This window comes from Budorcas taxicolor, chromosome 3 (assembly GCF_023091745.1).
Source record: "Budorcas taxicolor isolate Tak-1 chromosome 3, Takin1.1, whole genome shotgun sequence".
NCBI lineage: Eukaryota > Metazoa > Chordata > Mammalia > Artiodactyla > Bovidae > Budorcas > Budorcas taxicolor.
Genome location: NC_068912.1, coordinates 69,048,808 through 69,071,794, shown reverse-complemented (window position 1 = coordinate 69,071,794; position 22,987 = coordinate 69,048,808). Strand labels below are relative to the sequence as shown.

Here is a 22,987-nt window from a genome sequence, read left to right as displayed (position 1 = left end):
ATTATACAGTAAAAGTGAGAAATAGATTTAAGGGACTAGATCTGATAGTTAGAGTGCCTGATGAAGTATGGAATGAGGTTAGTGACATTGTACAGGAGACAGGGATCAAGACCATCCCCATGGAAAACTAGTGCAAAAAAGCAAAACGGCTGTCTGAGGAGGCTTTATAAATAGCTATGAAAAGAAGAGAAGCAAAAAGCAAAGGAGAAAAGGAAAGATACAAGCATCTGAATGAAGAGTTTCAAAGAATAGCAAGAAGAGATAAGAAAGCCTTCTTCAGTGATCAATGCAAAGAAATAGAGGCAAACAACAGAATGGGAAAGACTAGAGATTGCTTCAAGAAAATTAGAGATATCAAGGGAACATTTCATGCAAAGATGGGCTCGATAAAGGACAGAAATGGTATGGACCTAAGAGAAGCAGAAGATATGAAGAACAGGTAGCAAGAATACACAGAAGTACTGTACAAAAAAGATCTTCACGACCAAGATAATCACGATCGTGTGATCACTCACCTAGAGCTAGACATCCTGGAATGTGAAGTCAAGTGGGCCTTAGAAAGCATCACTATGAACAAAGCTAGTGGAGATGATGGAATTCCAGTTGAGCTGTTTCAAATCCTGAAAGATGATGCTGTGAAAGCGCTGCACTCAATATGCCAGCAAATTTGGAAAACTTAGCAGTGGCTACAGGACTGGAAAAGGTCAGTTTTCATTCCAATCCCAAAGAAAGGCAACGCCAAAGAATGCTCAAACTACCACACAGTTGCACTCATCTCACATGCTAGTAAAGTAATGCTCAAAATTCTCCAAGCCAGCCTTCAGCAATTTGTGAACCGTGAACTCCCTGATGTTCAAGCTGGTTTTAGAGAAGGCAGAGGAACCAGAGATCAAATTGCCAACATCCTCTGGATCATGGAAAAAGCAAGAGAGTTCCAGAAAAGCGTCTATTTCTGCTTTATTGACTATGCCAAAGCCTTTGCTGTGTGGATCACAATAAACTGTGGAAAGCTAGTGAAGGTGATGGAATTCCAGTGGAGCTACTTCAAATCCTGAAAGACGATGCTGTGAAAGTGCTGCACTCAATATGCCAGCAAATTTGGAAAACTCAGCAGTGGCCACAGGACTGGAAATGGTCAGCTTTCATTCCAATTCCAAAGAAAGGCAATGCCAAAGAATGCTCAAACTACCACACAATTGCACTCATCTCACATGCTAGAAAAATAATGTCAAAATTCTCCAAGCCAGGCTTCAGCAATACGTGAACTGTGAACTTCCTGATGTTCAAGCTGGTTTTAGAAAAGGCAGAGGAACTAGAGATCAAATTGCCAACATCCGCTGGATCACTGAAAAGGCAAGAGAGTTCCAGAAAAGCATCTATTTCTGCTTTATTGACTGTGCCAAAGCCTTTGACTGTGTGGATCACAATAAACTGTGGAAAATTCTGAAAGAGATGGGAATACCAGACCACCTGATCTGCCTCTTGAGAAATCTGTATGCAGGTCAGGAAGCAACATTAGAACTGGACATGGAACAACAGACTGGTTCCAAATAGGAAAAGGAGTACATCAAGGCTGTATACTGTCACTCTGCTTATTTAACTTATATGTAGAGTACATCATGAGAAACACTGGGCTGGAAGAAGCACAAGCTGGAATCAAGATTGCCGGGAGAAATATAAATCACCTCAGATATGCAGACGACACCACCCTTATGGCAGAAAGTGAAGAGGAACTAAAACCTTCTTGATGAAAGTGAAAGAGGAGAGTAAAACAGTTGGCTTAAAGCTCAACACTCAGAAAACTAAGATCATGGCATCTGGTCCCATCACTTCATAGGAAATAGATGGGGAAACAGTGGAAACAGTGTCAGAGTTTATTTTTTGGGGCTCCAAAATCACTGCAGATGGTGACTGCAGCCATGAAATTAAAAGACGCTTACTCCTTGGAAGAAAAGTTATGACCAACCTAGATAGCATATTCAAAAGCAGAGACATTACTTTGCCAACAAAGGTCCGTCTAGTCAAATCTCTGGTTTTTCCAGTAGTCATGTATGGATGTGAGAGTTGGACTGTGAAGAAAGCTGAGCGCTGAAGAATTGATGCTTTTGAACTGTGGTGTTGGAGAAGACTCTTGAGAGTCCCTTGGACTGCAAGGAGATCCAACCAGTCCATTCTGAAGGAGATCAGTCCTGGGTGTTCTTTGGAAGGAATGATGCTAAAGCTGAAACTCCAGTACTTTGGCCACCTCATGCAAAGAGTTGACTCATTGGAAAAGAGTCTGATGCTGGGAGTGATTGGGGACAGGAGGAAAAGGGGATGACAGAGGATGAGATGGCTGGATGGCATCACCTACTCGATAGATGTGCCTTTGGGTGAACTCTGGGAGTTGGTGATGGACAGGGAGGCCTGGTGTGCTGCGAATCATGGGGTCGCAAAGAGTCGGACATGACTGAGTGACTGAACTGAAGTGAACTGAACTTTAAAAATTCATTGACTGATGGTAAAAGACGGATTCTCATGGAAGCTTTTTAAATGCCAATCTTAACCCCATTATAATAGGTGGGTAGTGAGTATGTGAATTGATGAACCAATTGATAAAATACCTTATACATATAAAACTATATCCTGCTAAATTATAAGAGAATAAATTTCCAGGTCAGTTGTTTTTTTTTTCACTTTCCCCCCACCTCTGAATGCTCTGAAAATCTTGTTCACAATATCTAATTCAAGAAATCTACCCCTCTGGATTTTTTGTCATGCTTAAGAAATGATGACACCTCTCAATACTATCAACACAGTACATAAGAAGAGGCTCCATCTGTGGCTCTTTGATTCTGTAGCGGTATCCTTACTTTCTAGATGTTAGCTTTACTTTACTATCTCACTCTTTCCACACTGATAAGAATAAAATATTTATTAATATCTTAATAATATTAATATTTATTAATATCTTAATGAATATTAATATTTATTAATAAACAATTTCAAGAATGTAGAGGATCTTTAAAAATTCTATTTCAATGTATTACTGATGACATAAGTCTGGACATCCACCTGAAAATTAATATACAATGTCAAGAATAGAAAAACTTGAACTTACAGAAACATTTTATTGCCTTTCCTAATAAACCTCATGTTTCCATAAAAAGTATTAGAACTGTATTTGTTTTGTTCTTGTATCCATAATCACTGTAGACTAAATAAAATTATTTATATTATCTAGACTTTAGCTTCCCTCAATTAAATGTAGTTCAGTGTAATAAATATTATTGACTACCTGCTGGGAGCCAGACCCTGTACCAGGTTCTTAGGAATCAAAGATTAATAAGACATTTTCTAATTCTCATGAAGTTCACAGCTTAATTAGTGTATTGTTTTTTGTTTTACAAAACCTCGGCCTCATTCTCATTCCAATCAGAATTGCTCTACCAGCTACATGTTTTAGGGCTTAATAAAGTACTGCCTTAAGATATCTGAAAGAAAAAAAAATCACTGATCTGGAGGAAGTTATGGGCATTGTACTTGTTGTACAGGTAATAATTGTATTTTCTCAGCATGGGTTCCTCAGAATACAGAACCTAAGACAAAGAAGTATGTTACAGGGAACAAAATCTTGGGAAGAAGGCACAGAGGGGGGAAGGAAGGAGAGTCAAAAAAAGATTTGTTATTGAATTGACTGGCTACCGAAACAGAAGGTTGGATACTGAGTCTTATAGGACACACTAATAACCTCTCAGGAAAAGAAAGCACAAAGCATTTTCATTACTCTGTTCTTCATGGACTTCCCTCACAGCTCAGTCAGTAAAGAATCTGCCTGCAGTGCAGGAGACCTGGGTTCGATTCCTGGGTTGGGAAGATCCCCTGCAGAAGGAAAAGGCAATCCACTCCAGTAATCTTGCCTGGAAAATCCCATGGACAGAGGCTGGTGGCTACAGTCCATGGGGTCACAAAGAGTCGGACATGACTTAGCGACTAAACCACCACCACCTCTTCCTCATTGGTCAGTGGTGTCCCCCAGGGCAATAACTCCCCATCATTTCTTCTTTTGCACATGTTTGACTGCTGGTCAGAATCCCATGATGCTCCATGCTACTTCAACATCAAATAAAAAATCTTGAAGGCTAGACTAGGGGTGTGATAACTTACAGTGAACGATGTTGGATTCGTGATCTCAGACCTGGGACCAAGCTTGAGCACTCAAGAGCTTTTCTGTAGCAGAGTTTTATTAAAGTAAGCCTTCTCTGTGTCAGAGAAAGCTTCTGACACAGACATCAGAAGGGGATGGGAGAGTGCCCCAGCCCATCCTCCTCATGTGCTAGTCTTTAGCAAGGGAGCTATACACTTTTTAAATTAGTTATTACAATAAATAAAAAGAATGTCTCAAGGTTGTAAAAATTTTTCCAGATCCACTCCCACAGCTTACATTTAAGATAAGAGGATTAGAACTTAACAATAGAAAGATTTTACCAGACCCACTCCCATAATATACATTTAAGATAACAGGATTAGTCAGAGGTTTTCAAGAAATAGAAACTGTCCTCAATCAGAAAACATTGTTGTTATATGCCTGGTAGTCTACAGTCCAAGGGGTGGCAAAGAATCAGACACGACTGAGCAACTTCACTTTCACTTTTCACAGTTTAAACTGAGTTTTTTGTTGTGTAATCATCAGTTTAAAGAAAAAAACATTTTATGTGACTAAGACTATGGAATGTAAAGAGAGAGAGAGAAAAAAAAAGACCTTTGTCCTTTCCTCCTCCTTGAGAATTTCAGACCCCTTCCTCCTCCCTGAGAGCCCCAGATCCCTTTCTCCTCCTCGGGTACCCCAGACTTCTTATCAACCTGCCTAGGGTTGGGGGGGGGGGGGTATAAATGGCAAGAGAGAATGGGTATTCTAGACAGAAGGAACAATTTATATAAGATACAAATGTTTCAAACAGCCAGATGTATTTGAAGTATGCTAAGAAAATCAGTATCCCTGGAACTGAACCAGTAGTAGATTAATTTAGAAATGTGGACAAGATTCAAAACATAATAAACTTGACAAGTCATGTTAGGAGGAAACTTCAGTAAGTTCAGTCACTCAGTCCTGTCTGACTATTTGTGACCCCATGGACTGTGGCATGCCAGGCTTCCATGTTCATCACCAACTCCCAGAGTTTACTCAAACTCATGTCCATTGAGTTGGTGATGCCATCCAACCATCTCATCCTCTGTCATCCCTTTCTCCTCCCACCTTCAATCTTTTCCAGTATCAGGGTCTTTTCAAACGAGTCAGTTCTTTGCATTAGGTGGCCAAAGTATTGGAGTTTTTTGCATTAGGTGGCCAAAGTATTGGAGTTTCAGCTTCAGCATCAGTCCTTTCAATGAATATCCAGGGTTGATCTCCTTTAGGATGGACTGGTTGGATCTCTTTGCTGTCCAAGGGATTCTCAAGAGTCTTTTCCAACACCACAGTTCAAAAGCATCAATTCTTTGGCACTCAACTTTCTTTATAGTCCAGCTCTCAAATCCATACATGACTACTGGAAAAACCATAGCTTTGACTAGACGGACCTTTGTTGGCAAAGTAATGTCTCTGCTTTTTAATATGCTGTCTAGGTTGGTCATAGATCTTCTTCAAAGGAGCAAGCAGCTTTTAATTTCTAGGAGGTAACTCAGTACCAGAAAAAAAAGGGGGGGGGGGGGAGTCATTTGAGTGATTTTAAATGAAAAAGTGAATTTAGGAAAGGGGGTAAATGGAATAATTCTGATTAACATTATTATATTTGTAAAATGAGAAATGTGATGTATGTAAAAGATTTAGGAAACACAAAAAGGTAGAATATTACTTTTATTAACACACGGACTATGCTATGTTAGGATATATATATTGTAAGCCCTAGACAATCACTAAAAATAATAAAAGGTAGAGCTAAGATATCAATAGAGGAAATAAAATGAAACACACTTGCAAAAGAACAATTCAAATCAATTAAAAGTAGTCAAGGAACGAGTAACAGAGGAAAAAGTAGAGGTAAAAAAATGGAACGAAAAAAAAGATAGTACACTGAAACCCAAATATTTCAAAGATAATACTAAATGTAAATGGATTAAATACCCTCAGTTAAAAAGACAAATCAATGTACTACAAATGAACCTCACAGATATTATACAATTTGAAAGAAACCGGAAATAAAGAGTACATACTGAGTAATTTGATTTGTATAAATGTTCAAGTGAGACAAAGCCATTTTATATTGATAGAAATCAGACAGACCAGTAAGTGCCTGGGAGAGAGGGCTGCAAGAGACCGACATTACAAAACTGCCAAGGTGTAAGAGTGAACTTTGGGGGAAGATTAAAAATGTTTTATATCTTAATTGGTTCTATGCACAATACATTTTCAAAGTCATTGATCTGTCCACTTAGAATGTGTGAGTTTTAGAGTCTCTGGTCCTATATTAGGTTTTTTATTTAGGTCTTTATTTTTTAATTCTTGGACTCCAAGAAATCACTGCAGATGGTGATGGCAGCCATGGAATTAAAAGACATGTGCTCCTTGGAAGAAAAGTTAAGACCAAACTAGATAGCATGCTAAAAAGCAGACATTACTTTGCCAACAAAGGTCTGTCTAGTCAAAGCTACGGTTTTTCCAGTAGTCATGCATGGATGTGAGTTCAGTTCAGTTCAGTTCAGTTGCTCAGTCGTGTCCAACTCTTCGCGACCCCATGGATCGCAGCACGCCAGGCCTCCCTGTCCATCACCATCTCCCGGAGTTCACCCAGACTCACGTCCATCGAGTCAGTGATGCCATCCAGCCATCTCATCCTCTGTCGTCCCCTTCTCCTCCTGCCCGCAATCCCTCCCAGCATCAGAGTCTTTTCCAATGAGTCAATTCTCATGAGGTGGCCAAAGTACTGGAGTTTCAGCTTTAGCATCATTCCTTCCAAAGAAATCCCAGGGTTGATCTCCTTCAGAATGGACTGATTGGATCTCCTTGCAGTCCAAAGGACTCTCAAGAGTCTTCAACACCACAGTTCAAAAGCATCAATTCTTCAGCACTCAGCCTTCTTCACAGTCCAACTCTCAAGTCCATACACGACCACAGGAAAAACCATAGCCTTGACGAGACGGACCTTAGTCGGCAAAGAAATGTCTCTGCTTTTGAATATACTATCTAGGTTGGTCATAACTTTTCTTCCAAGGAGTAAGCGTCTTTTAATTTCATAGCTGCGGTCACCATCTGCAGTGATTTTGGAGCCCAAAAACATAAAGTCTGACACTGTTTCCACTGTTTCCCTATCTATTTGCCATGAAGTGATGGGACCAGATTCCATGATCTTCATTTTCTGAATGTTGAGCTTTAAGCCAACTTTTTCACTCTCCTCTTTCACTTTCATTAAGAGGCTTTTTAGCTCCTCTTCACTTTCTGCCATAAGGGTGGTGTCGTCTGCATATCTGAGGTGATTGATATTTCTCCCGGCAAGCTTGATTCCAGCTTGTGTTTCTTCCAGTCTAGTGTTTCTCATGATGTACTCTGCATATAAGTTAAATAAGCAGGGTGACAATATACAGCCTTGAAGCACTCCTTTTCCTATTTGGAACCAGTCTGTTGTTCCATGTCCAGTGCTAACTGTTGCTTCCTGACCTGCATATAGATTTCTCAAGAGGCAGCTTAGGTGGTCTGGTATTCCCATCTCTTGAAGAATTTTCCACAGTTTCTTGTGATCCACAGAGTCAAAGGCTTTGGCATAGTCAATAAAGCAGAAATAGATGCTTTTCTGGAACTCTCTTGCTTTTTCCATGATCCAGAGGATGTTGGCAATTTGATCTCTGGTTCTTCTGCCTTTTCTAAAACCAGCTTGAACATCAGGAAGTTCACGGTTCACATATTGCTGAAGCCTGGCTTGGAGAATTTTGAGCATTACTTTACTAGCATGTGAGATGAGTGCAACTGTGTGGTAGTTTGAGCATTCTTTTGCATTGCCTTTCTTTTGAATTGGAATGAAAACTGATTTTTTCCAGTCCTGTGGCCACTGCTGAGTTTTCCAAATTTGCTGGCATATTGAGTGCAGCACTTTCACAGCATCATCTTTCGGGATTTGAAACAGCTCCACTGGAATTCCATGATCTCCACTAGCTTTGTTCATAGTGATGCTTTCTAAGGCCCACTTGACTTTACATTCCAAGATGTCTGGCTCTAGATTAGTGATCACATCATCCTGATTATCTGGGTCGTGAAGATCTTTTTGATAAAGTTCTTCTGTGTATTCTTGCCACCTCTTCTTAATATCTCTGCTTCTGTTAGGTCCATACCATTTCTGTCCTTTATCGAGCCTATCTTTGCATGAAATGTTCCCTTGGTATCTCTAACTTTCTTAAAGAGATCTCTAGTCTTTCCCATTCTTTTGTTTTCCTCTGTTTCTTTGCATTGATCGCTGAAGAAGGCTTTCTTATCTCTTCTTGCTATTCTTTGGAACTCTGCATTCAGATGCTTATATCTTTCCTTTTCTCCTTTGCTTTTCGCCTCGCTTCTTTTCACAGCTATTTGTAAGGCCTCCCCAGACAGCCATTTTGCTTTTTTGCATTAGTTTTCCATGGGGCTGGTCTTGATCCCTGTCTCCTGTACAATGTCACGAACCTCCGTCCATAGTTCATCAAGCACTCTATCTATGGATGTGAGAGTTGACCATAAAGAAGGGGGAGGGCAGAAGAATTGATGCTTTTGAACTGTGGTGTTGGAGAAGACTCTTCAGAGTCCCTTGGACTGCGAGGAGATCCAGCCAGTCTATCCTAAAGGAAATCAATCCTGAATATTCATTGAAAGGACTGATGCTGAAGCTAAAGCTCCAATACTTTGGCCTAATGCAAAGAGCCAACTCATTAGAAAAGACCCTGATGCTGGGAAAGACTGAGGCAAGAGAAGGGGACAACAGAGGATGAGATGGTTGAATGGCATCACCAACTCAATGGACATGAGTCTGAGCAAGCTCCAGGAGATGGTGAGGAACAGGGAAGCTTGGCATGCTGTAGTCCATAGAGTCACAAAGAGTTGGACACAACTGAGCAACTGAACAACAAATTTTGGAATATGGTGCTAAAGAATGTTCTAATTTCATTATTTTACAGGTAGCTATCCAGTTTTCCCAGCACCACTTATTGAAATGACTGTCTTCTCCCCATTGTATAGTCTTGCCTCTGGGGTCATAGATTAATTGACCATAAGTGTGGGTTTATACCTGAGCTCTTTATATTGTTCCATTGATCTATCTGTTTTTATGCCAGTACTGTATTGTTTTAATTACTATAGCTTTGTAGTATAAAACTCCTAGAGGAAAAAATAAGCAGAATACTCTTTGACATAAATCACAGCAGCATTTTTGGATCCACCTCCTAAAGGAAATAAAAGCAAATAATAAACAAATGGGAGCTAAGTAAACAAAAGCTTTTGCACAGCAAAGGAAACCACCAAAACAAAATGACAACCTACTAAATGGAAGAAAATATTTGTAAATTATATGACTGATAGCGATTAATATTCAACATATATAAACAGTTCATACAATACAACATTTAAAAATTTTTTTTTAATGGGGAGGGAATTCCCTGGCCAGTATAGTGGTTAGGACTCAGCCCTTTCATTACTAGGGTCTGGGTTCAGTCCCTTGTCAGGGAACTAAGATCCTGCAAGCCATGCCACAGAGCAAAAAACTAAAAAGGAGGCAGAAGAACTGAATAAATATTTTTCCAAAGAGGAAAGCTGATCGTGGACAGACACAGGAAAAGATGCTCAGCATCACTAATCATCAGGGAAATGCAAGTGAAAAATCACAATGAGCTATCACCTCACACCTGTCTGAATGGCTATCATCAAAAAGAACACAAATAACACATATTGGTAAGGATGTAGAGAAAAGGGAACTTTCACATACTAATGATGGAACTGTAAATTGGTGCAGTCACTGTGGAAAACAGTATGGAGGGTCTCAAAAATTAAAAACAGAACTACCGTATGATCTAGCAACTCCACTCCTGGGTATATGTTTGAAAAAAAAAAAACAAAAACAATAATTTGAAATGATACATGCCTTCCAATGTTCATAGCAACATTATTTATTTGATGGACACTTAGGAAGCAACCTAAGTGTCCATCAAAAGGTGAATGGATAAAGAAGCTTATATATATATATATATCACACTAATATACACATATGCATAGATACATCACACACTTATGTACATACACACACGTGTGTGTGTGTGTGTGTGTGTGTGTGTGGCTCAGTGGTAAAGAAACCACCTGCCAATGCAGGAGATGCAGGTTCAGTCCCTGCATCAGGAAGATCCCTGGAGAAGGAAATGGCAACCCACTCCAGTATTCTTGCCTGGAGAATTCCATGGGCAGAGGAGCCTGGTGGGCTACAGCCCATGGAGTGGCAAAAGAGTCAACCACAACTTAACAACTATACACAATGGAGTACTACTGAGAAAAGAAAGAAAGAATAATGTTTTGCCATTTGAAGCAACGTAGGTGAACTTGTCCCTTGTGGCTCAGTCAATAAAGAATCCACCTGCAGTACAGGAGACCAGGGTTCAGTCCCTGCATTGGGAAGATCCCCTGGAGGAGGGCATGGCAACCCACTCCAGTATTCTTGCCTTAAGAATCCCCATGAACAGAGGAGGCTGGTGGGCTGCAGTCCATGGGGTCACAAAGAGTCAGACATGACTGAATGACTCCACACATGGGTGAACTTGGAGGACATGACGATAAGTGAAACAAGTTAGAGAAAAACAAAAACTACCTGGTATCACTTATATGTGGAATCTAAAAAATACAACAAACGTGTGAATGTAAAAGAAGCAGACTCACAGATACAGAGAACACGCTAGTGGTTTAGGGTTAGGGGGTCTGTGAATGGGAGGTACAATCGATTGTGTGTAAGACAGGCTACAAGGATTTATTGCACAACATGGGAAATATAGCCAGCATTTTGTAATAGCTGTAAATGGAGCATAACCTTTAGAAACTGTATAAAATTTTTTTAATTTAAAAAATGGTGACTTTTATTGTGTACGAATTATACATAGACAAAGTATATTTTCCAAAAGCAGCAAACAAATATCTCTCAGCTTTCTTTTTGAATGAGTAAATGGTGATAATGAAGACAACACAGGAGGAAGAGAAAGTCTGGGCTTCACCTAATAGGGCTGTTTACATGAAGCACCAATTTGAAACTATACTGCTATGCTAGGGGCTGGGAGAGCAAGGACGAAAAATACACAGTTCTGCTATCTTGAAGGACAGGAATAGTCTAATGGAGGGTGTATGAAAACAACCTAGTTTAACACATTATGAGAATGAGTTCCTTTAGAGTTATAAACGAAGTGTTTCAAGAGAGAGATACTTAATGTTTTAATTTAAAATAATTAAAAATACTCAAAGTTCCTCATCAATAGGTAAAAACAAATGTCTGTGTATTCATACCATAGAATGCTATTTCAACAATAAAAAGAAATTATTGAACAGGCAAAATCATGGATGAATCTCCAAATAATTACATTGAGTGGAAGAGGCCGGAATCATCCCTCTCAGAAAAAAAAAAGAAAAAGGACATACTGTACGGCTCCATTTATATAAAACTCTAAAAACTGAAAAGTAATCTATAGTGATAGAAAGCATACAAGTGGTCATCCAGAGGGGAGAGAGGTGGGAAGTGAAGGAATGAAGGGATTACAAAGGTATGTGACGAAGTCTTTGATGGTGATGGATATATTCATTATCTTGATTATAGTGATGGTCTAAACTTTAGACCACTTCTCCAAATAGAATTAGTTTATATTCTAACTGGCTCAAAATTGGGAAAGGAGTGTGACAAGGTTGTATATTGTCACCCTCCTTACTTAAAGGGCTTCCCTGATAGCTCAGTTGGTAAAGAATCCACCTGCAATGCAGGAGACCCCAGTTCAATTCCTGGGTCAGGAAGATCCTCTGGAGAAGGGACAGGCTACCGAAGCCAGTATTCTTGAGCTTCCCTTGTGGCTCAGCTGGTAGAGAATCCACCAGCAATGCAGGGGACCTACAGAAGACCTGAGTTCAATCCCTGAGTTGGGAAGATCCCCTGGAGAAGGGAAAGGCTACCCACTCCAGTAGTCTCACCTGGAGAATTCCATGGACTACAGTCCAGGGGGTTGCAAAGAGTCAGATATGACTGAGCAACTTTCACTTTCACTTTCTCCTTATTTAACTTATATGTAGAGTACATCATGTGAAATGCCGGGCAAGAGGAATCACAAGTTGGAATCAAGATTGCCAGAAGAAATATCAACAACCCGGTTTCACAGGTAATACATACATCCAAACTTATCATACTGGTAATTTTAAATATGTACAGTTCACTGTAGTCAGTAATACCTCAACAAAACTGTTCTTCAAAATGCTAAGAGCAATCTTCAGAAAAGAAGACAAGATTATGATAAAGCTCCACTGAATTGCATATGATCTATTTTGTAACATAAATCTCTAACACAAATATAATGAAGAAAATATTCAGGTTGGAATAATGACGCTATCTAAACCTTATTTAGTGTTTACTCGGAGCCAGGCACTTTGCTGTCCCTCTCACTTAATTCATTTTGTTCACATATCAACAGTATGAAGTAGGCAGTTTTAATATCCCCAAGTTATAAATGAAGAAACTGAGGACCAAGTAAGAAGTATGTTCAACTGGAATATAACAATCACTTTCAGTGGCTTAAAAAGAAATGGTCATTGTTATTAAAAATAAACAACAACAAAAACAAGAGGGCTGGAGGTGGACAATCTGGTGTGCTTTAAGCTGCCAAGCCATGGGTTTGCAAAGAGTCAGACAATACTTGGCAACTCAGTTCAGTTCATTCGTTCAGTCGTATCCGACCCTTTGTGACCCCATGGATTGCAGCACGCCAGGCCTCCCTGTCCATCACCAACTCCCGGAGTTCACTCAGACCCACGTCCATCAAGTCAGTGATGCCATCCAGCCATCTCTTCCTCTGTCATCCCCTTCTCCTCCTGCCCCCAATCCCATCCAGCATCAGAGTCTTTTCCAATGAGTCAACTCTTTGCATGAGGTGACCAGAGTACTGGAGTTTCAGCTTTAGCATCAGTGCTTCCAGAGAAATCCCAGGGTTGATCACCTTCAGAATGGACTGGTTGGATGTCCTTGCAGTCCAAGGGACTCTCAAGAGTCTTCTCCAACACCACAATTCAAAATCATCAATTCTTTGGCACTCAGCCTTCTTCACAGTCCAACTCTCACATCCATACATGACTACTGGAAAAACCATAGCCTTGACTAGACATACCTTAGTCGGCAAAGTAATGTCTCTTCTTTTGAATATGCTATCTAGGTTGGTCATAACTTTTCTTCCAAGGAGTAAGCGTCCTTTAATTTCATGGCTGCAGTCACCATGTGCAGTGATTTTGAAGCCCAGAAATATAAAGTCTGACACTGTTTCCACTGTTTCCCTGTCTATTTGCCGTGAAGTGATGGGACCAGATGCCATGATCTTGGTTTCCTGAATGTTGAGCTTTAAGCCAAGTTGTTCACTCTCCACTTTCACTTTCGTCAAGAGGCTTTTTAGTTCCTCTTCACTTTCTGCCATAAGAGTGGTGGCATCTGCATATCTGAGGTTATTGATATTTCTCCCGGCAATCTTGATTCCAGCTTGTGTTTCCTCCAGTCCAGCGTTTCTCATCATGTACTCTGCATAGAAGTTAAATAAGCAGGGTGACAATATACAGCCTTGACACACTCCTTTTCCTATCTGAACCAATCTGCTGTTCCATGTCCAGTTCTAACTGTTGCTTCCTGACCTGCATACAGATTTCTCAAAACGCAGGTCAGGTGGTCTGGTATTCCCATCTCTTTCAGAATTTTCCACAGTTTCTTGTGATCAACACAGTCAAAGGCTTTGGCATAGTCAATAAAGCAGAAATAGATGTTTTTCTGGAATTCTCTTGCTTTTTCCATGGTCCAGCGGATGTTGGCAATTTGATCTCTGGTTCCTCTGCCTTTTCTAAAACCAGCTTGAACATCAGGAATTTCACGGTTCACGTATTGCTGAAGCCTTGGCAACTAAACCACAACAAAACAACAATGTGGACAAGGATATAGGAAGGCTCTTCTTCCTTCCACCCCAACATGCACCACTGTGTGACTACTGCCTCTTAGTTACATGGTAGCTTCTGCACTTTCAGGCATCAGAGACTCCAGGCAGAAAGAAGCAAGAAAGAGTGAAGTGGGAAAAGACAGAAGGGTCTACTCACTGAATCTCCTAGCTTCCCCAGAGGCCCCACCCAGAGGCTTTTGCTTATTGTTTGCCAGAATTGTGTCAAATGGCCACCAGAAAGCTACTAGGAAGAAGGGGATTATAGATGGAGGCCAAAGGAGCAATTCCTGCCTTAAGTACTAAGAAGTGCAGACAGAGTTTGATCTAGACTTATTTCCCAAGCCTGTTTTTATATGAATAAAATTTTCCATAAATTCTTCCCCAAAGGCTTCTTGATATGTCAAGCAAGGGGGAGACATTTCATCCTGAGGATGAGGACTTGATAGAGTATGGAATATGGTATGCATGTAGGCATTGGTAAGTGACACATACATCTTTTGAGTAAGCACAATTAAGGAAAAAGCTTTTCTGTTTTTCCGTAAGTGGAAGGAGTATGTGGAAGGAAGGAGTGAAATACAATGACCTATAGCTTAACTTCACATAATTTCTAATCAATAGCTTTACCTCTTGTGGTTTCCTGTGATTTAGAAATTACCAGTTTCTGCATATCTCATACCTAGAAAGTTTTTTGGTGATCCATCAGGGCACTTTTAACATTCAACAAGTATTATTATCTAGGAGTAAAGAAGTGGCAAGATAGGCAGAATATCATCTCTAGTAAAATATTAATAACATTTTAAAACAATAAAAGGAAAGGACATGATTCACATTTATAAGCCTTAAGTGTTTCCACAATAACTGAAATCCAAACCAGACTTATTTATAATTCCCAGCCACGAGGTCAAACCCATACGCATTATGTACACAGTGTGTGTCAGTATTCTGGTCACCTGAACTGGATGTCACTCAAGCATTCAGTAGACAATAGACATTTTTATCGCTATTTATAAATCCATAAATATATAATCTGTGGTCAGTGAGTTAAACTAAGAATTCACTTTTTCAGTCTAAATTATTAAATTTTCATGACATATTAGCCCAAGCTTCCCTAGTGGCTCAGTGGTAAAGAATCCACCTGCCAATATAGGAGACTCGGGTTCAATCCCTGGGTCAGGAAGATCCCCTGGAGAAGGAAATGGCAACTCACTCCAGCATTTTTGCCTCAGAAATCCCAAGGACAGAGGAGCCTAGTGGGCTATAGTCAAGGGAGTTGCAAGAGTCAAACATGACTTAGCAACTAAACAACAACAAATATATTAGCCTACTCCACAAACAAATTCAGCAGCCATTTATTGAGCACCTATGAGCCATGCATTGTGCCAGGTTCAGAAGTGAAATAAAGCAGAATTCCTGCCTTCAAAAAAAAAAAAAATCACATATAAAAGCAATTTGATGAGTATGCTGAAAGTGTTAGTCACTCAGTTGTGCCCAGCTCTTTGCAACCCCATGAATGTTACACCACCAGGCTCCTCTGTCCATGGAATTTTCTAGGCAAGACTACTGGAAAGGGTTGCCCTTCCTTTCTCCAAGGTATCTTTCCAATCCAGAGATAGAACCCAGGTCTTCTGCTTTGCAGGCAGATTTTTTTACTGCCTGAGCCACCACGGAAGCCCTAAGTACCATGGTTCAGTTCAGTTCGTGTCCGGCTCTTTGGGACTCCATGGACTGCAAGACACCAGGCCTCCCTGTCCATCACCAACTCCTGCAGTTTACTCAAACTCATGTCCATAGAGTCAGTGATGCCATCCAGCCTTCTCATCCTCTGTCATCCCCGTCCCCTCCTGCCCCCTATCCCTCCCAGCATGAGTCTTTTCCAATGAGTCAACTCTTCACATCAGGTGGCCAAAGTATTGGAGTTTCAGCTTTAGCAGCAGTCCTTCCAAAGAACACCCAGGGCTGATCTCCTTCTGAATGGACCAGTTGGATCTCCTTGCAGTCCAAGGGACTCTCAAGAGTCTTATCCAACACCACAGCTAAAAAGCATCAATTCTTTGGCGCTCAGCTTTCTTCACAGTCCAACTCTCACATCCATACATGACTACTGGAAAAACCATAGCCTTGACTAGATGGACCTTTGTTGGCAAAGTAATGTCTCAGCTTTTTAATATGCCTTCTAGGTTGATCATAACTTTTCTTCCAAGGAGTAAGTGCCTTTTAATTTCATGGCTGCAGTCACCATCTGCAGTGATTTTGGAGCCCCCCAAAAATAAAGTCTGTCACTGTTTTCACCATTTCCCCATCTGGTTTTAGAAAAGGCAGAGGATCCAGAGGTCAAATTGCCAACATCCATTGGATTATCAAAAAAGCAAGAGAGTTCCATAAAAACACCTATTTCTGTTTTATTGACTATGCCAAAGCCTTTGACTGTGTGGATCACCACAAACTGTGGAAAATTATGAAAGAGATGGGAATACCAGACCACCTGACCTACCTCTTGAGAAATCTGTATGCAGGTCAGGAAGTAACAGTTAGCATTGGACATGGAACAACACACTGGTTCCAAATAGGGAAAGAAGTATGTCAAAGATGTGTATTTGTCACACTGCTTTTTAAACTTATATGTAAAGTATATCATGAGAAATGCTGGGCTGAATGAAGCACAACCTGGAATCAAGACTGCTGGGAGAAATATTACTAACCTCAGATACGCAGATGACACCACCCTTATGGCAGAAAGCAAAGAAGAACTAAAGAGCATCTTGATGAAAGTGAAAGGAGAGAGTGAAAGAGTTGGCTTAAGCTCAACATTCAGAAAACTAAGATCATGGCATCTGGTCTCATCATTTCATGGCAAATAGATGGGGAAACAGTAGTAAGTACTAGGATACATGTATATAATTTGCACCACAAATGTCCTTCCAATTCTGATTTCTATTTCCTTCACATTTTTCTTTTTCTTTTCTTTTTTTACTTCTCTAGAAGTAACAGCAAGATAGTTGAGCAAGATGTTCAAGTAAGGGCAAGAAAACTATAGAGTTTATGCCTGGCAAGTTTTAGAAACATACTATCTAAAATTTTTATCACTTAAATATAACACAAATTTTCAAATTACTTTACCAAAGATTAAGTGTGTTGCTTCTGCATATATATCAGTTATTTTCTGTTCCAAGTTTCAGACAACTGCCTAGAAACCAGCACAGATTCTACATTTGTACTGAAACCAACAGAAGAGGGTATTCAAGACAAGCACAATTCACTGCACTTTATCATCTATGAGCATGAAGGCTGCACAATGTTGAATTTCTCTTCCACTCAGAGAAAAGGAAACATACATATATAAACACTGCCTTAACAGTGTTGGTTAGCTTTAAAATAAAAAACGTAAAGATCATATTCAAAGAAAATCCAAGCTTTATATAGAACTACAGGACATGAGCTATATACACATTCCTTCTATCATCAATGATTTTGTGATATTTCAATGTAGGCCCTGAGACCTCAATATTTTTTTTTTAATTTTTTTGGCTGCACCACATGGCATGTGGGACCTTAGTTCCCCAACCAGGGATTGAGCCAGCACCCCCACAGTGGAAAAACAGTCTTAATCACTGGACTGCCAGGGAAGTCTGAGACTTCAATACTGAAGCACTGTCATAAAACCAATACTGACTACTCTGAGAAAAACACATTCATATGTAATCAAATTCAACCAACGAGAAGGCAAGTGCAGAGTGATCTCAGTCACACATTTCCCCCGAAAATCAAAAGATAAAACATTATTATTACTATAACATAACTCAGTGATAATCTCAGTGATAGCCACTCAAGAATTCCCAAAGCTTTCAGGGAGTCAGTGGACAAGCACTAAGTGCTTACTGACCAGAGGCCATTTTCCAGGCACTGTGCTGGATGTGCAGACAAGTACTTCCTCACACAAAGTCTATTATCTATTGATAAGTCTTACAAGAAGAAAACTATGAAAAAAATAAGTGTTCTTAAAGCATTAAAGTGAAATATACAGAAACTGTAGTAAATAAACAGTCTTTAATCAGTAGTCATTGTCTGACTCAAACAAGTGTAATAGGAAATCATGATGAGCAGTCAGGGACAAGAAAGCAGCACTGAAAGAGTTTTAAATGATGGACAGGCTATGAACACAAAAAGTAGAATGGTTTAAATGCTAGGAATCACACAAAAGGGCACAGAGTTAGAAACACACACAGATGGTAGGAGTTGGGTAGGTTACAGAAAGGACAGTCCTGGTTTCCATGATTAGTTAACATCAAGCACTGGGTATGAATGTTGGACAATTAAGTTAGATGCACTGAGTGCTATCCTTATTCATCAGAGGGCAAATAGAATGAATACAATCACAGAAAACTAATCAAACTGATCATATGGACCACAGCCTTGTCTAACTCAATGAAACTATGAGCAATGCCATGTAGGGCCACCCAAGATGGATGGGTCATGGTGGAAAGTTCTGAGAAAACGTGGTCCACCGGAGAAGGAAATGGCAAACGACTTCAGTATTCTTGCCTTGAGAACGCAATGAACAGTATGAAAAGGCAAAAAGATATGACACTGAAAGATGAACTCCCCAGGTTCATAGGTACCCAATATGCTACCGGAGAAGAGTGGAGAAATAACTCCAAAAACAAGGAAGAAACAGAGCCCAAGTGAAAACAATGCCCAGTTGTGGATGTGACTGGCGATGGAAGTAAAGAACAATGTTGTAAAGAACAACATTGCATAGTAACCTGGAATGTTAGGTCCGTGAATCAAGGTAAATTGGAAGTAGTCCAAAAGGAGATGGCAAGAGTGAACATAGACATTTTAGGAATCAGTGAACTAAAATGGACTGGAATGGGTGAATTTACTTCAGATGATGATTGTATCACTACTCTGGGAAAGAATACCTTAGAAGAAATGGAGTAGCCATCATAGTCAAGAAAAGAGTCCAGAAATGCAGTACTTGGATGCAATCTCAAAAACAACAGAATGATCTCTGTTAGTTTCCAAGGCAAACCATTCAATATCACAGTAATCCAAGTCTATGCCCCAACCAGTAATGCTGAAGAAGCTGAAGTTGAACGGTTCTATGAAGACTTACAAGACCTTTTTTTTTTTTTTTTTTGAGGGTTGATCAGGTTTATTGACCGCCTCTTGGGGGGACAACGTCAGGGCGGCCCAGCGCCAGCACAAAAATATGGAACGCGTCACAAATTTGCATGTCATCCTTGTGCAGGGGCCATGCTAATCTTCTCTATATTGTTCCAATTTTAGTATATGTGCTGCCAAAGCGAGGACTACAAGACCTTTTAGAACTAACACCCAAAAAAGATGTCCTTTTCATCATAGGGTACTAGAATGAAAAAGTAGGAAGTCAAGAGTTACCTGGAGAACGGGCAGATTTGGTGTTGGAGTACAGAATAAAGCAGAGCAAAGCCTAACAGAATTTTGTCAAGGAAACACACTGGTTATATCAAACACCTTCTTCCAACAACGCAAGACAGGACTCTACACATGGACATCACCAGATGGTCAACACCGAAATCAGATTGATTATATTCTAGGTAGCCAAAGATGGAGAAGCTCTATACAGTCAACAAGACTGGGAGCTGACTATGGCTCAGATCTCCTTATTGCCAAATTCAGACTTAAACTGAAGAAAGTAGGGAAAACCACTAGACCATTCAAGTATGACCTAAATCAAATCCCTTATCCCTTATACAGTGGAAGTGAGGAATAGATTCAAGGGATTAGATCTGATAGACGGAGTGCCTAAAAACTATGGACAGAGGTTCATGACATTGTACAAGAGGCAGTGATCAAGACCATCCCCAAGAAAAAGAAATGCAAAAAGGCAAAATGGTTGTCTGGGGAGACCTTCCAAATAGCTGAGAAAAGAAGAGAAGCTAAAGGCAAAGGAGAAAAGGAAAGATACACCCCATCTGAATGCAGAATTCCAAATAGCAAGGAGAGATGCAAAAGCCTTCCTCAATGATCAGTGCAAAGAAATAGAGGGAAATAATAGAATGGGAAAGACTAGAGTTGTCTTCAAGAAAAACAGAAATACCAATGAAAATTTCATGCAAAGATGGGCACAATAAAGGACAGAAATGGTATGGACCTAGCAGAAGTAGAAGATATTAAGAAGACGTGGCAAGAATACACAGAAGAACTACACAAAAAAGATCTTCACGACCCAAATAAGCAGGCTGCTATAATCACTCACCTAGAGCCAGATATCCAGGAATGTGAACTCAAGTGGGCCTGAGGAAGCATCACTATGAACAAAGCTAGTGAAGGTGATGGAATTCCAGTTGAGCTATTTCAAATCCTAAATGATGATGCTGTGAAAGTCCTGCACTCAATACGCCAGCAAATTTGGAAAACTCAGCAATGGCCACAGAACTGGAAAAGGTCAGTTTTCATTCCAATGCCAAAGAATGTTCAAACTACCACACAATTGCAATCATCGCACACCCTAGCAAAGTAATGCTCAAAATACTCCAAGCCAGGCTTCAACAGTACATGAACCATGAACTTCCAGACGTTCAAGCGGGATTTAGAAAAGGCAGAGGAACCAGAGATCAAATTATAAACATCCAATGGATCATCAAAAAAGCAGGAGAGTTCCAGAAAAAACATCTACTTCTGCTTTATTGACTATGCCAAAGCCTTGACTGTGTGAATCACAACAAACTGTGGAAAATTCATTAAGAGATGGGAATACCAGACCACCTGATCTGCCTCCTGAGAAATCTGTATGCAGGTCAAGAAGCAACAGTTAGAACTGGACATGGAAAAACGGACTGGTTCAAAATTGGCAGAGGACTACGTCAAGGCTGTATATTGTCACCCTGCTTATTTAACTTATATGCAGAATACATTATGCAAAATGACGGACTAGATGAAACACAAGCTGGAATCAAGACTGCAGGGAGAAATACCAATAACCTCAGATATGCAGATGACATCACCCTTATGGCAGAAAGCAAAGAAGAACTAAAGAGCCTCTTGAGGAAAGTGAAAGAGAATGAAAAAGCTGGCTTAAAATTCAACATTTAGAAAACTAAGATCATGGCACCTGGCCCCATCACTTCATGGCAAACAGATGTGGAAACAATGGAAACAGTAAGAGAGTTAATTTGAGGGGGCTCCAAAATCACTGCAGATAGTGACTGCAGCCATGAAAGTAAAAGACGCTTGCTCCTTGGAAGAAAAGCTATGACCAACCTAGAGAGCATACTAGAAAGCAGAGACATTACTTTGTCAAAAAAGGTCCGTCTAGTCAAAACTATGGTTTTGAGATGTGAGAGTTGGACCATAAAGAAAGCTGAGCACTGAAGAATAGGTGCTTTTGAACTGTGATGTTGGAGAAGACTCTTACAAGTCCCTTGGACTACAAGGAGATCAAACCAGTCAATCCTAAAGGAAATCCATTCTGAATATTCACTGGAAGGACTAATGTTGAAGCTGAAATTCCAGTACTTTAGCCACATGATGAGAAGGACCTGACTCACTGGAAAAGACCCTGATGCTGGTAAAGATTGATGGCAGGAGGAAAGGGGACAACAGAGGATGAGATTGTTGCATGGCATCACCGACTCCTTGGACATGAGTTTGAGCAAGCTCTGGGAGATGGTGAAAAACAGGGAAGCCTGGCATGCTGCAGTCCGTGGGGTTAACAAAGAATCGACATGACTGAGCAACTGAACAATAAAAAATTCTAATAGGGTTAAAAATCACCCCTGATTAAAACTAATTTGCTTCAAGACTCTCATATATCTGTCCATAGGCTAATTCAACACTCTGCTAGCCATTAATTGTGGCTTCTGGCAGCAAACAAGATGTCAGTGTCTATTTCCATGCATTATTTTTATCTGAAATCTTCTCTATGCATGATCCAAATTTACTGGAATCATAGTCTGTTCTCTGTAGTATGTGAAAAAGTGGAGAAACCAATTATGTGTAATTAGTCATGGAGTCACGCTATATTATCAGAGTTTATTATTAGCAAATTTCTTGACAATAGAAAGGACAAGAATAGAAATATTTTATTACAATGGAGCTATGCTGGGGTAATTTGTTCAAATTACTCTTATCCTAAAAAAAAAAAAAAATACTATTACTTCACTTAATTTTTTTCTCCATAGTATTTAATGCAAATCAGTATACTTTACACACATTTGTCACTTCTTTTTATTATCTTTCTTCTCCCAGGGAATGGAAATGTTATGAGAACAGTGGCCTTGGTATTTTTCACTACATATCTCCAGCACCCATAACATTCAGTACTGCAGGGCTTAATATTCCAGTATTATAAACAATCAATAAACAGTTAATGACTTTATCATTTAGGAGGCATTGGGAGAGTCCTATGATCCTTGGCTAAATAAAAATAAAAACAGAAAATCAAATGCTTTAAATTTTAACTATTCTGTATCACAAAATCCTTCCAGTTTCCTAAGGACCCCTTCTCTACTGTAGTTGAAAACAACGTTTGGCACATTCAACAAGCGCTGAAGAAAAGTGATTGAGGTTATCATTTATTGTCATATTATGGTTATTTCAAAATTTATTGCTTATTACTTTATAACTTACCATGAGGTGATGGCTATAATCTGATTTGCATTGGAATAGGGGAAATGTGAAATTTTCTACTTTGAAATTCAGGTTACTTCGCATCAAGAGACACATTAATGTAATATTTTTTCATTGTAACAAACACTTTAGGATATTTCTAAAATTATGATAAATATTCCCCTTGTAGATAGTCATATTAGATTCTAGTATTTTACACTTTTATTAATATTTTTTCTCCTTTGCCCCACGCCAATCATCACTGCTC

At 39.7% G+C, this 22,987-nt stretch overlaps 1 non-coding gene across 1 annotated transcript; it reads right to left on the bottom strand.

Annotated features, from left to right (window-relative positions):
• Positions 1–19,333: 19,333 nt before the first annotated feature.
• Positions 19,334–19,440, bottom strand: LOC128045927 (U6 spliceosomal RNA). The gene has a single exon (XR_008199249.1). It is a non-coding gene; the product is annotated as a U6 spliceosomal RNA (small nuclear RNA).
• Between the last annotated feature and the right edge of the window lie 3,547 nt (positions 19,441–22,987).